Genomic DNA, 14,116 nt, shown 5'->3' on the forward strand with positions numbered 1-14,116 from the left:
GCCTCTCCTCTCAGACGAACAACACCGCCAGACCTCCAAACCACCGCCCTGACCAGATCCAACGAGCTGCCAGATCCGCCGCTGCCCGACGTCGCTAACCGGAGTTCGCCGCCGCGTTTCACCAGCGTCGATTCGTTCGGCAATACCCGAGGCAAGATCCCTCTTGCCATTATCTTGTTTTAATTTATTTTTACCGTATGAATTATTTTGTATATGTATAGTTTAGTTCGTGCTAATTTAATATCGTATGTGCAGTTAACGGTTACATTTTCGGTGAATATTCTATAGTATAAAATTATTCGTGATGATTGGATAGGTCAGAATTGATTTATGATTAATTTTGGACTGTTTGGAAGCAAGAATGTATTTTTAGAATTATTTATAATGAGGAAAATATTTTAAAATAAATTATTTCGAGAAAATAATTCATTTTGGATAAGGAGTATTTTTGAATAATTGTTATGAATAAAAGAATTTTATTTTAAGAAAAGAGTATTTTAGATTATTTTATAAAATATCATAGAAATTATTTATAAAATTAAATGTATTACTGTTCATAAATAATAATAAAATATATTTTAAAAAGATTATTTTAGAATTTTTATAATAAGAGATAATTTTAAAGGAAATTATTATTGGAATTAATAACTGAGATTTTGATTTTCGTGTGCAAAATATCTGTTAATGGTAGTTTTATCTTACATCGTTAATAGTAGCTTTACTCTCGTATGTTTCTTGCATGTGATCACGACCTCTGTTCACACTTCCTGACATTGACACTTAGCGTAATTGCATCTATTGTTCCATGTTGAGAATCATGAGAAGTACATGACTATAGTGACAGTTATGACATAGTTAGGATCTAGAATCTCGTGTGTAGTTGACCTGGAATTACGAGAATTATGGTGAGAAGTCTTGGTCCATGTGAGCTGTTGGGATTGCTGATTTATTCTCCAGGCTCGCGCCGGTGAAGTTTGTGTAGTCACCGGTGTGGGTCTGAGGAGATGAGATTTGTGATTGCGTTTATATTCCAGGCTCGCGCTGGTAAAGTTTGTGTAATCACCGGGGTGGGTCCGAGGAGTTGTGGTATGTGATTGTTGATGTATATTCCGGGCTCGCGCTTGTGAAGTTTGTGTAGTCACCGGGGTGGGTCCGAGGAGTTCAGATGTTTATGCATTTCGGGCTCGCGCCGGTGAAGTTTGTGTAGTCAACGGGGTGGGTCCGAGGAGTTGGATATTTGTGATCGCGATCTATCGGTTATCTGATAATATGAGCCAGTGACCTGTTATAGGATGACTAGTTACATAACTTAGATTCTTGGCTAAGTATGATTCTTGTGAGACGTAGATTAGTTGTATTCCTTTCCATACATAGATCGGGGTTAATATTTAATTATTTACAATTCGAGACATATGGTATATATATGAGGGTTTCCTTGTTTGGATTATTTCGCTCGACGTACTACGTCTCGAGTTGTAGATTTTTAAGTATTAATTCCATCTATTGTATGACCTTGTTGCTTGGATGGTTTCTGATCGCTACCTGCATGATCTTGTTACTTGGTTGACTTTTGGATTCTTCTGATTATTAGTATTCTAGTTGTATGCCTCTATCGTTATTACTATCATCACATGATCTATTTCTGTTTCTGTTATCGCATTGACCATGCATATATTGCCTTTACTGTTATTGTACTTGTTCCTGCATTGGGGGATCTTTCCGTGTGTTCCACACGCTGACGTACTCCTATTTTCTGGGTGTACGTCAGATTTAGGAGATGGACAGCCTCAGTTCGGAATCGTACAGGAGCCAGAAGATTCTTAGCAGGGGTGTCTTGCAGAAAGAGTAGAAGAACCAACTGAAACGTAGTGATTTTATCCTGTAGTAGTAGTTGGACATTAAAACTCATTTACCGTATTTTTCTTTAGTTTGCTGATGGATTTAGTTACTATTTCCTTTTATTATGGGCTATGTATTTCTTATTTCCTAGTTGAACTGTTGTTGTAATAAGGGTATGTTTGACCCATATTTTATGTCTGGGTTGATTTACCATTGATGATATGTCTATTTTTATTCTGGGTTGTCTTTATATTCTTACTATGTGTGATCGGGGACCTGTGACTTCATATTGTATTTATTCTAGACGCTTAGCGTATTGGATTGAGAAGAAAAGAAAAAGAGAAAAAAAATGATAGTGTATATTTCTTCTCAATCTAATACGTCGCGGGCTTGTTCACGTTCTGATTCCCAGGTATTTTGGGAAGCGGGGCGTGACAACAATAGAAGCAAAAATCTCTCCACTGCAACCGCTAGTAGCATGAGAGGGAAGGCTGTCCGCGGAAAATTCAACTGCGGCAAAACAAACGTAGAATCAGAAAATTATTCATGAATTATACAATGATTGAATTCATCTCACAAGATAACGAGATAGAGTCATTCATTGAGTAATTGGTGAGACAATTTTGAGTGTCCTACACCGGAAGAACGGTATGCATTATCACATAAGCAACGTGATGATGTACCCCGACCCATGTGGTGTAATACAACACGAAATCGCCCTAATATGTCGGAAGACGTGAATTAGCCAAGCAAAACTCGTCATTTAAAACTTTGATCCTCGTGAAGGAAGACGTCGGTTCTTTCCGAATAACCCGCGAAGGAGCCAAACGAGGGCATGATAGAATAACAAATCATACTGAAACCTCGATCCCCGCGAATGAGGACGTCGGTTCTTCCCGAATGACCCACGAAGGAGTCAAACGAGGGCATGATAAAATAACAAATCATCCTGAAATCTCAATTCCCACGAAGGAGGATGTCGGTTCTTCCCGAATGACCCGCGAAGTAGCCAAACGAGGGCATGATAGAACCACGAGTTATTCTGAAACCTCAATCCCCACGAAGGGGTCAAATGAGGATACCGAAAGCATAAATGCTCACCCCCGTAAGAGAATGCTATGGGAGCCTCCCTCTCGCTATGCTGAGAAGAGGAGTGACTCCTATGGAATCGCGGTCGGCGTGGAGACATGGTTAACCTGCAACGAAAATCAACGGATCAGGCATAATCATAAATCCAAGTACCCGAAAATTAAAATGAAAATTATGAACTTTAACTAAAGTCCTATAAATAGAATAGGATTTTATAGTTGAAGTTTAATTAAACCTATGAGTTTTATGCATGCAAACAATGATCTCAAATTGTAGTTAAAACCCTCATGATCAACTTTTGAGTGAATTACCCAAAATACCCCTCATGTTCAAGGTTAAGTTTTAGCCACGAATTTGGCCATGATTGAGGAAAGAAAACCATCTTCTTCAATATCTCACAATTTCAGCCACTTTGTAAATAAGTCCCTCAATCAATTTTGACCACTTTTCACACATAAACCCCTCAATAATTGGTGGTCTTTTTGCATGATACACCCACCAAAGTTGTGGCCAAATGGGTATACAATCCAAGTCCCAAAATTTCAGTCCATTTTTGCATAAGAGCCCCTCAAAATTTCAGCCATATTTTACACAAAACCCCCCAAAATTTTGGCTTTGGACTTTTTGCACATAAGCCCCCAAAATTCGGCCTCCTTCAAAACCCATCATCAAGACTCAATTTTTCTTCAACAAAACCCACCTCATGAGGGCAAGAGTCTATGACCTTTACATACAAATTCATAGTATACCCTAATTACAAGCATAAAGTTTCAATCTTTCTAAAAAAAAAGAGAGTTGAAGAGGAGCTTACCCAAATCAAAGCTTGAAAACCCAACTCCAAAAGATCAAGTCTTGAGCATGAAGGTGGGATGAACCCTAGCTTTGAGAGGGGATAATTTTCGGTCAAATAATGAGGGCATAAAATCCGAAATTATGTTGGAGGGTTGAGGGGTTTTAAAGGCAAGTGTTTGGTCAAATAATGAGGGCATAAAATCCGAAATTATGTTGGAGGGTTGAGGGGTTTTAAAGGCAAGTGTTTTGATGGACTTAGAGTTCTTGAAGAAAAAGAAATGGAGTTTTTGGATGAGAGGAGGAAGAAGGAGTTTGGGAGGGAATAGAATCTTATTTGAAATTTTGGGAAGAGGGGGAAAAGTACAACAAGAAAAGGAAACAAAAAAATTGATGAAAGAGACATGGGTGTCTCGGCCCAATGATCGAGACACCTAAGGGTGTCTCAGCCAAAGCCAAGACACCCATTGGTGTCTTGGCCCAGGTCGAACCCCCAAAGGCCTTTTATGACCCTCTTTCGTCTAAATCCTGCCGGTGATGGGTTATTCTGATGAAAATCAACACAAAACAACACCGGACGACACGAAACCCTAGGTCAACGCCGATCAACGCGTAACCCTAGGTTAACGCCAGTCAACGCGTTATAATAAAAAAGCCAATGCCAGGCAATCCGAAACCCTAGGTCAACACCGATCAATGTGTAACCCTAGGTCAAATAAAAAAGCCAATGCCAGGCAATCCGAAACCCTAGGTCAACACCGATCAATGTGTAACCCTAGGTCAATGCTAGTCAACGCGCTGCAATAAAAAAAGTCAACACCAGGCGATCCAAAATCCTAGGTCAATACCGATCAACACGTGACCTTAGGTCAACGCCAGTCAACACGTTATGACGAAAAGTCAATGCTAAAACCCTAGGTCAATGCCAGTCAACGCGTAATCCTAGGTCAACGCCAGGCAACACGTTGCAATAAAAAAGTCAACGGTAGGCGATCCGAAACCCTAGGTCAACACCGGTCAACGTATAACCCTGGGTCAACATCAGTCAATGCGTTGCGATGAAAAGGTTAACGTCGGGCGATCCGAAACCCTAGGTCAATGTTGGTCAAAGAAGATGAAGAAGGCTGGTTCCGTTGCTTTCGACATTCTCTGGGAATTGACTTATCATTACCAAACGGCCTTAGCCAGGATCGAAGTAAAGAGTAAGAAGGCAGCTCAAGTTAGTCTGAAGCAGTTCGCCGATTACTTGTTCCATAACCTCGAAAGCTCGACTGGTGAGGCCGTTTGTGAATCACCTACCTTGACCCCTTCAGACGTTAACAAGCTAGTCACAAAGATCAACGCTCAGTCTTATACGACCGGATCATATGAAGGTGGTTTTTCGAGGGGAGCGAAATTCAGCACTTTCTTGTGGTAAACCACAAAGAGGATGAAGCCTGAGACTCTTCTCTATAGCTATTTGTCCATATGGTTAAAGAAGTGCGTAGTGCCGCATCAATCTTCAGATGCTCTTCCTCTCGAGGTCCTTTTTCCAGCTGTACAATTAGCCATCGGAGGTAGGTTATCTTTACTCTCAACTATGATTGCTGACATCCATAGTGGTCTGCGTAATTTAGCCAACACCTTTACAAAAGTGGGTGCTCAGCCTTCGATCAAAATTCCTATGTCAAGGGGTTGAACTACCATGCACATATCTGATGACATGGTTGGTCCTCCATCGAACCGACATGATGTCAGCTCCTGACGTATCTGATCCAGAAATTCCTCTGTTGCAGCTTTTAGAAGGATGTAAGTGGTTGAATCCTTCTCGACAGTGGCCTGAAAGGATGAGGCAGTTCAGGAATGCTAAGTACTGGGAATTTTATAAGTGTTTCCCTCGATTTTCTAGTGCATATAATGACATGCTCATTGATGAGGAAATGCCTGGGACCAACATGACTTCTCTCAATATGGGCAGCTTTCATTGGCTCATGAATATTCGACCCGGCTATAATATTTTTCGGTCAAGAAACATATGCAGAATTGAGCCTTATTTTCCTTGCCGATTTGCGCGACAATTCGGCTACGACTAATTATATGTCGGGAATCCCAATAACTAGCTAATGATTTGCGGAGGCCTTATTGATGGAGTGCGAGCCTGGTTTTGGAATGTTGTTGGCTACACAGGAGCTCAATTTAGCTTGCCCGTTGCTGAGCCTGATCTTCACATGACTTTTCTTTACTGCCGGTGGATTTTAGCCGCCAACACACCGGTTACAAAGAAAAAGATTTCTGAAGTAGAAGCGGAAGCCGTAGTCTGCAAAGCTATACCTTCCAGGAGAGGAAAGGGAACCGCTACACCTTCTCGCAAAGGAAAGCAAATAGCTGATTCCGAAGAGAGTGATGAATTTAAAACATCTAGTGAGGAGGATGAGACCGGAGATGAAGTACAAGTTGACATCCCTCTCTCTCCCGTAGCCCACAAAACTCATCGAGCTTCTTCACCCCAATCACCAGGTGCTCCTTCGAAGGGTGTTCAAATAAAAGAGAAGAATATTCCCTTATCATCTTCCAATAAAATGCCCGTCAGATGGCCTGCCTTGGAGGAAGAAGAAGAAGAAGAGGAGGGAGATGTCACCATGCTTATTGGCAGAAAGAGGTCCCGCTCTCCTGCTTCTTCCGAGCCTCAATTCTGCCCTACTCAAGGATCTGAACTATGCACCAAATTTCGTCACGAGAGCTCTGAAGTTCCCCGAGATACTCGCGTATCAAAGAGGATTAAGAAGATTGCCCATCGACAACGTAAACTTCCCCATTGTTCGAAGAGGAGTTTACTCAGGATCTTCCGGTTGACGAGGGAGGTAAAATCTCATTCTCATCTCGTTTTCACTATCTTATTTTTGAATATAAAATCTCATTTATTCTTTGGCTATCGTAGGTGAGCCAGAAGAAGAAGGTGAAATTATGCTCGAGCCTTCCTCCCCTGGCTTGATGAATATTAATGAACCAAGCTTCACTCAACAAGTACACAGAGCGATGAGTGAAGAACCCGTTGATATGGACAACACTGCTCCTGCAGTTAATGCATCAACCTCGCTAACCACTGAGACAGGTATAAATGCTTTCTCATTTGGAGGACACTTTCGGGAAATAAGTGAATCGGAACATGTTCCTCTTCTACTAACTTGTGCGCTTTATCTTCTTTTAGTTAAACTAAAGGAGGTGGGTGCGAGTAGTAGCGTTGTCGACCCCACAACTATTATTGAAGGTAACCTTAGTTTTTTATTTGCCCTGATTCCTTCATACTCTTATATATGTGCTAACGGGTCTTTCTGTCCCCTAGATATTCCTGCTAATGAGCCAAGAGATCAGGAAGCTACTCATGATGTGGAGATTGGGGACTTCAATGAACATGATTTTAACCTCGATATCTCTGAAGATGACCATTAGCGCATATCCGATCTACTGTCAGCTCAAGATCCGGCTTCTACTCCATGACCAACTGCTAGAGTTGGCTCCACTAAAGTAGGCACATCAGAGGGTATGTGCTTTCGAACATAAGTCTTCAATTAAGCTTTTATTTCTTATTTTAATGACTAAATAAGAACTTTAGACATAGGACCAACGAATGAAGTTTATGCGTCTACTATCATTGGTGCATGTGATCAACCTGAAGGCCTAGGTTTCCTTCTTTTGATAGGGCCCCCGGCTGGAGTTGAACCGCCAGCTATTATTCCTCCGACTTCTGACGCTGTCGAAACTGAGCCTATTGTGACTTCTGATCCGACTCCAGTTGTTCATGAAGTTGGAGGGTCGAAGGCTACAGTGGAAAATCAACTTACTGCAACTTCTGCTCAGCATGGTACGTTTCGTCTCTAATGTGTTTCATAGTTGGATTCATACTTGTAGAGCGTTTATTCATCTTTTTCTCCTTTATAGAACTTGTTTCTTAAGGATTTGTCGATTTGGACCCGAAGCCATCAGAAGCTGCAATTGAACAACAGTCCGATGTGGTGAATCCACCGCCAAGCATTATTTCTGAACAAACTTCAGTCGCTGTGGAGCGTGTTCCAGCGTCGACCAGTCAAGGTAATTAAGCCATAGAATTTCCTGTTGAATTTTGGATAATCCTGTTCGTTGCTATGTATGCGCACACACATATTATATTGACCTTGTCAGTTCTCATTGTAGATTCCCCTTTACTATTATCCGATCGTATCCAAGCTTTATTGGCAGATGAAAATCCGGACAAAGCTGTTTTCTGCTCTGATCTTCAAGGTTTTATTTTCTTCTTGAACACTATCGTCGATCGAGTCATCCTCAAAGGATCCCCTTTCGAGAACTTTAAAAGATCTCTCGATCGTCATGTCTTAGGAATCAGAGAGGACGGATACGCCGAGTTGGCCGATTTGATTGAAGCTTATTTAACTAACCTTCAACAGAATGTCGAACATCTGAGGGATCTTCATGTCAACGGCGTGTCGTCTTATATTGCATATCAAATGGATTTAAGGCTGCAGGCGTGGCGGGATTCTCAGAAATCAGCTGAGTCCGAACTCCAAAAATTAAGGACCCGTATTAAGCAGATCAGGGTAAGTATTGCCAAAAAGGCACAAGCCAAAATTGACCTGCATCGGAATCTAGAATCGGGTCAAGCTGAGATAGACCGCTTGAAGGAACAACTTATGAAGGCCGAAGACGCTCAGGAAGCTTTGAAGTCCAATTTGGAAGCGTTGATTCGCACCGAGTCTAATCTATTCCAACAGCTGAATCTTCAGGATCAACTACTCGCTGAAAAGGAGCAAGAGTTTATCAAACTTCAAAGTATTGACGAAGGAAATTTCAAAGCTAGCTTGATAGCGGAACTCGAACAGGCTTATGTGATAGAGCTTTCAAAACTTGAAGATCAAATTCGTCACTATAAGCTTTTGTAATTTGAGAACATATATTTTTTTTAGTTTTGTTTGAACGCTTTTGATCAATATAGTTAACTCTTTTTACTCATTGAGATTTTATTATGATTACTCATTCTTATTTAGAACAAATAACCATAATACTTATAGAATTTTTGGTAAATCCTCAGCCATCAACTGATTTGATATGCCTTTGTAGGCATGTAAAATTGCTTATAAATCCCTTGGCATAGCTCGGCGCGATGATTCGACAAACCATCGAGTGACGAGGCGACAAGGTCAACGAATCGCACGCGAGCAACAGAATGCATCCATTCGCGTGCGGAATCAAGCCAACGGTTCGGGGAGTCAACGAGTCATCCAAACAAGAGCAGACTCGGATGATTATGAATCATGACCAATCAAGTAACGGTTTTCGGACTCGAACTCAGAGTTTAGGAGTACTGCCCTAATCAGGATCCAGATTTACTGCAAATCAGGTCAATGACTCAATCTAATCGCCACAACGAATCACGGACAAGACCGAAAGGCGGAGAAACGACAACCCACACACCCTGAGGGCCTCGGCTCAAACCGAGCCACCTAAGATGGCTCGGGCCCAAGCCGCATGCACCCTGAAGTGGCTACGGTGGCGAGCCACCCCAGGGTGGCTCGCGCATGCCGAGCCCCCTGGGGGTGGCGGCTCTCGGCCCAGTGCCGGCCACCCAGAGGTGGCCGACATTGTTCCGTGCGCGGGCACAGGTTCGAGTGCCTATAAATAGGCTAGGCATTGTTCATTTTCAAAGTTTGGATTTTGGAGAGCCGTTACTCTGCCGGATTGAAGATCGAGCTCAGAGTTTCTAGGACTTGAAGACTTGGACATCCAGATCTGACTCTCGGCGAGCATCCACGTCACAAAAGGCAGGAGTTCGAGAGAGGGGAAGAACACATTTGAGATCTACACGAGATTACACTCCGGATCTAAGCTTGGTCTTAGATCCCGAGATCCGAGCGATTATTTCCTTAGTGAACTAATCCCTCCCAGCTATTATTCCCTTCGTGGAATAATACCCGTCAAATCGTGTAGATCCGACCGTATCTAGATCGCGCGGTGGTCCACGGATTAACCCTGGCGTTGGCAAAGAACCCACGAAAGTGAGCGACCGTAAAACAGGAGCCTGCGATTTGTTCACAAGGAGAAAGTTGTAATTTTTATATTTTTTTCTTTTGATTTCGTTGTAACCGGGTCTTATAAAAAGACCGGATCTTTTGTAACCACAAAAAGTTGTTATTTTGAGATCACAATGAATTCAATGAAGAAAACGATTTTCCCCGCGAACAATTTGCGTCAAATGAAGTTCCACCGACCTCCAATCAGGTCAACCCAACTCCCGCCAACGCCTCTACTGTTCAGGGCGTTGTGACTCTCTCAAAGAGAGCCCGCCAGAGGCGTCGTCAACGCCTTGCGCGGCAATTCGCTAAGGCGATGGAGTCTACGGACGGATTCCGCTACCACGCGGAGTTGAAGAACAGAAGAGGCAAACAGCCTCAACCACTAATGAACGGCGACTCCTCCAAGTCGCCAAAGAATGAATGGGTCCGTGTCAAACGGAACCATTTGACGCTTGAGGAGCGTATCCGCAAGCGCCGCGCGATGTCAGCACAGGCACGGGCTAAAGTCCAGGAAGCCCGTAGAAGACTGCAAAAGGAGGTGACGAAGAAGCCACCACCAACCCGCCAAGTCTGGAAGCCGAAGTCTGAAGTGGCGACTCAGGCCAAAAAGCAACCATCGCAGCCTTCTAGGCAAGGTCAAACTCTGGCGAATCAACCAAAGTCGCCGTTAATCCCTATGGATACTCCGGGAGGTCATGCAGAATCATCCCGAAGGAGGAACCCAGTTTTGGAGCGCCTCGGTCTAGTTCCCGACGAGAGAGGCAAAGTTCCAGTTCACGAGCGTTTGGGCCCAATGAAGAAGCCCAGAACGACTCAACACGTTGGGGGTCGCCGTCACCTCCAGTATGACAAAGAGCTTAAGGCAACTGCGTGCACCAATTTGCGCATCGAAGTCCAAGAGCATACTGAAGACTCGTGCCCACAAAGGCACCTGTCAAGGCGTGTAACTTTTGAAAGCCCGAAGAAGGCTATCCAACCTCAGATGGGCCCACAAAGGCACCTGTCAAGGCGTGTAACTTTTGAAAGCCCGAAGAAGGCTATCCAACCTCAGATGGAAACATTATCATCTGATAGTGATGGTGTTATACCTGAGAAGTCGTGCCCGCACACGATAGGTTACTCTGACTGTCAAAATGACGAGTTGTACTATCGTGCTGGGAGTACGAATAGAACCAGGAAGAGGAGTCCCCGAGAACAGGAAATTCAATGCCCCTGTTCCAAACTCATTCGGGCGGTATTGTCTGAATGCAACTGCATCAAGGCGGTCCCCGAAAGAGTTTCAGTTTTTGAAAGATTCAGTGCAGAGATGCCAAAACCCAGGCCTAGGCGTTTTCAACGAAGAAGAAGGATGATTGAAGACGGAGAATTTCTGGCGTTTTCAACGAAGAAGAAGGATGATTGAAGACGGAGAATTTCTGAGGGTCACCACCAACATGACCAGTAAGGGGACATCGGCACGGGATGATTTCGAGTCGATTCTGAAAGCCTCCTGACCTAGAACCCGTCTGCAGTCCGGAACCATCGAGCGAGCAACCTATGGTAGGGTTCGGACAAGACGCCCTTCAGAAGATGAAGAATCTGATGCCGGCTCCGCAGCTACATCAGATAATACGGTATCCAGCGAGGGACAACCTCGCGAGGCGCTTATGATAAGTGCGGAGCAAATCGCCAAGATGCTTGAAGACGCTTTGGCTAAGCAGCAGGAAACTTTCAGGTTCGAGATGCAGATGGCCATGCAGAACATGAGAGAAATGCATGACCAACAAATCCAAGCATTGACGAACCAGCAAGGCGAGCCAAGTCGTCGTAACCCGGTTAATCTGGAAGACGAGGATACGAATGAAGCTCATAATACCAATAATCCTCCCGTCAATACAGGGGGTGGTAACGAGAATGCTAGTGAAAACACAGATGAGAATCTGAAAATTAAAAATCTCGAGAGCAAAATCAATACATTGATTTCCGCTCAAGAGACAAAGAAAACAAGCATTCCCTGCCCATACCTAAGAGAATGGGAATCGATCCCATATCCGACGAAGTTTAATCTAATTAACTTCACGCCGTTTAATGGGATGGGTTCACCTACCCAGCATTTGATTTACTTCAAATCGCACTTGGGAGTTATCTCTGGTAATGAGCCTCTGATGGTGCGGTCATTCGTCGACACTCTTCGCGGAGCCGCCTTCGATTGGTATCGCCGCCTCAAGCCAGGCAGCGTAAATAGCTGGGACGACATGGAGAACAAGTTCCTTGCCAATTTCTTCGACGACGACACCGAAGTATCTATCGGATCGTTGCTCGATGAGAAGCAGAAGGACGGGGAGTTAGTCGACACCTTCGTCAAAAGGTTCCGGAACAAGGCGATGAATTGCCGGGACCCGATCACTGAGGAATTCATCCTCCAGACCTGCCACAACAACCTCATATTGGACGTGCTGGAAGCAATAGGGACAGCACCATCCAAGACGTGGAAGGATTTGAAAGTCCGAGGAGAGCAAGCCGAGCGGTTCCTCAAGAGAAAGAATGCAGAAAGAGGCCAACAGGCGACGAATGCTCCAAAACAGAATTTCGTCCCACGGGGGAAAGGTAAGGCACATGCTAATGCAGTTGATGCTAATCAAACTTTCCAATTGCAACCTCAGCAACAGCCACAGCAACAAGCACCACAACAATCTCGAGGGCAATGGCAACAACGGCCTCAGAAGCAGAAATCTGCGGAACCGAGGTTTCCTAAAGTGTACTCCTTCAAGGATGACGAAGTTCCCAGCATCTTCAAATACATGCTGGAGAACAACAAGATCCAACTCCCGGCAATCGTGGATCAAGAAGGAGCAAATAAGGTGACGGATCCGAAGTATTGCGCATACCATAGAGCAGTCCATCACCCTACGAAGTCTTGCTATCACCTCAAGGACAAGATCCAGGCACTAATTGATGTGGGTGTCATAACCCCGAAGCTTGCCAAGAATGTGGGAGCAAACGCAGTGTCAATTAGTTTTGGATCGGTGCCCACAACATGGTTCGAGCCGAAACGCGTCACCAAAGTGGGAATGAAGACGGTGAATGATGACCCGCATGGACAGCGCCAAAAGGGACTTGTGCCACACACAGCCCCAAACGGCGAAATCCTATGGGTTCATCCTGATCTTATTGAAGATGAGCAGTGGGCGACTTCCTCGAGAAGAAAAGGCAAAGGAAAGTCCTGCAATGCTACATCTGCAATCTTCAAAGAGGATGGCGACGAAGCTCCCGCCTTTCCGCTCTCCGAAGAAGAACAAGAAGTTTTCGCCACTAGAAGCGGAAATGAATATCACTACAATTATCCGCCACCTAGTGAGTAGGGGGTGAATAAACGGGGACCAGCCAAAACTCTCACCGAGATGGGGGTGATTACGAGTCCCACACCGGGTAAAGAAGCTCTACGACAGCCGGTGAATAAACCAAAAGAGAAGAATCCCCAGGAGGTACAGAATCCGAAGCAGTCTCGTTTCAGCCGCCCGATTGGAAGAGACAAACCGGAAAGCTCGAGGACTCCGCAAGTCTTCGATATAATAGCTCAACTAGCCAACATTCCAGCACGGATAACGCTGTATGAGTTGCTGCGGTTGTCCAAGGAAACCAGGGAGGCCTTGCAAGAAGCTTTGGCCAATTCGGAGGTGTTTCTGACTCAAGTCAAGCCGGTGCCTGAAAATCCAGAACCGCTGAGTCAGCAATGCAATATAGCAACAAAGAACCTTACCTGCATTACTTTCACCAAGGAAGATATGCAGACGAAGAATTCGAACCATGATCGACCGCTATATTTCATCGGGTACATTGGCTCCAGCAAAGTCAACCGAATCCAAGTGGATCCGGGTTCTGCTGTGAGTATTATGCCGCTTCGATTGATGCATTTCCTCGGCATCCCAGTAAGCAAGTTGGCGTCCACAGGCACTGTTATTTATGGATTCAACACTAGTGGGTCAAGACCCTTGGGTAAGATCCGGGTGAAGTGCCAGATGGGAGATCTGAAGACAGAAGTCACGTGTTATGTGATCGATGCGGAGACTTCGTACAACTTACTATTGGGTCGGCCTTGGATCCATAGTAATGTGATAATTCCCTCTACTCTCCATCAGTGTTTGAAGTATGTCGACACTGACAATGAGGTTAGGACGGTGGTCGCGGATAAGCAACCATTCAAGGGGTATGAGAATTATTTCACCGATTCTCTCCTTTATGGTAACGAATCCGATACTGAACCATCGGCCCAGGGCACAGACAGCGGAGAAGAAGCTGATTCTGAAGCCGGATTCGATTACAATGGAGTTTAAATGACATTGTACCCTTTGTAATCAATCTTGACGATGAACAAT

The sequence above is a fragment of the Asparagus officinalis genome, chromosome 6 (assembly GCF_001876935.1).
Source record: "Asparagus officinalis chromosome 6, Aspof.V1, whole genome shotgun sequence".
In the NCBI taxonomy this organism is placed as follows: domain Eukaryota; kingdom Viridiplantae; phylum Streptophyta; class Magnoliopsida; order Asparagales; family Asparagaceae; genus Asparagus; species Asparagus officinalis.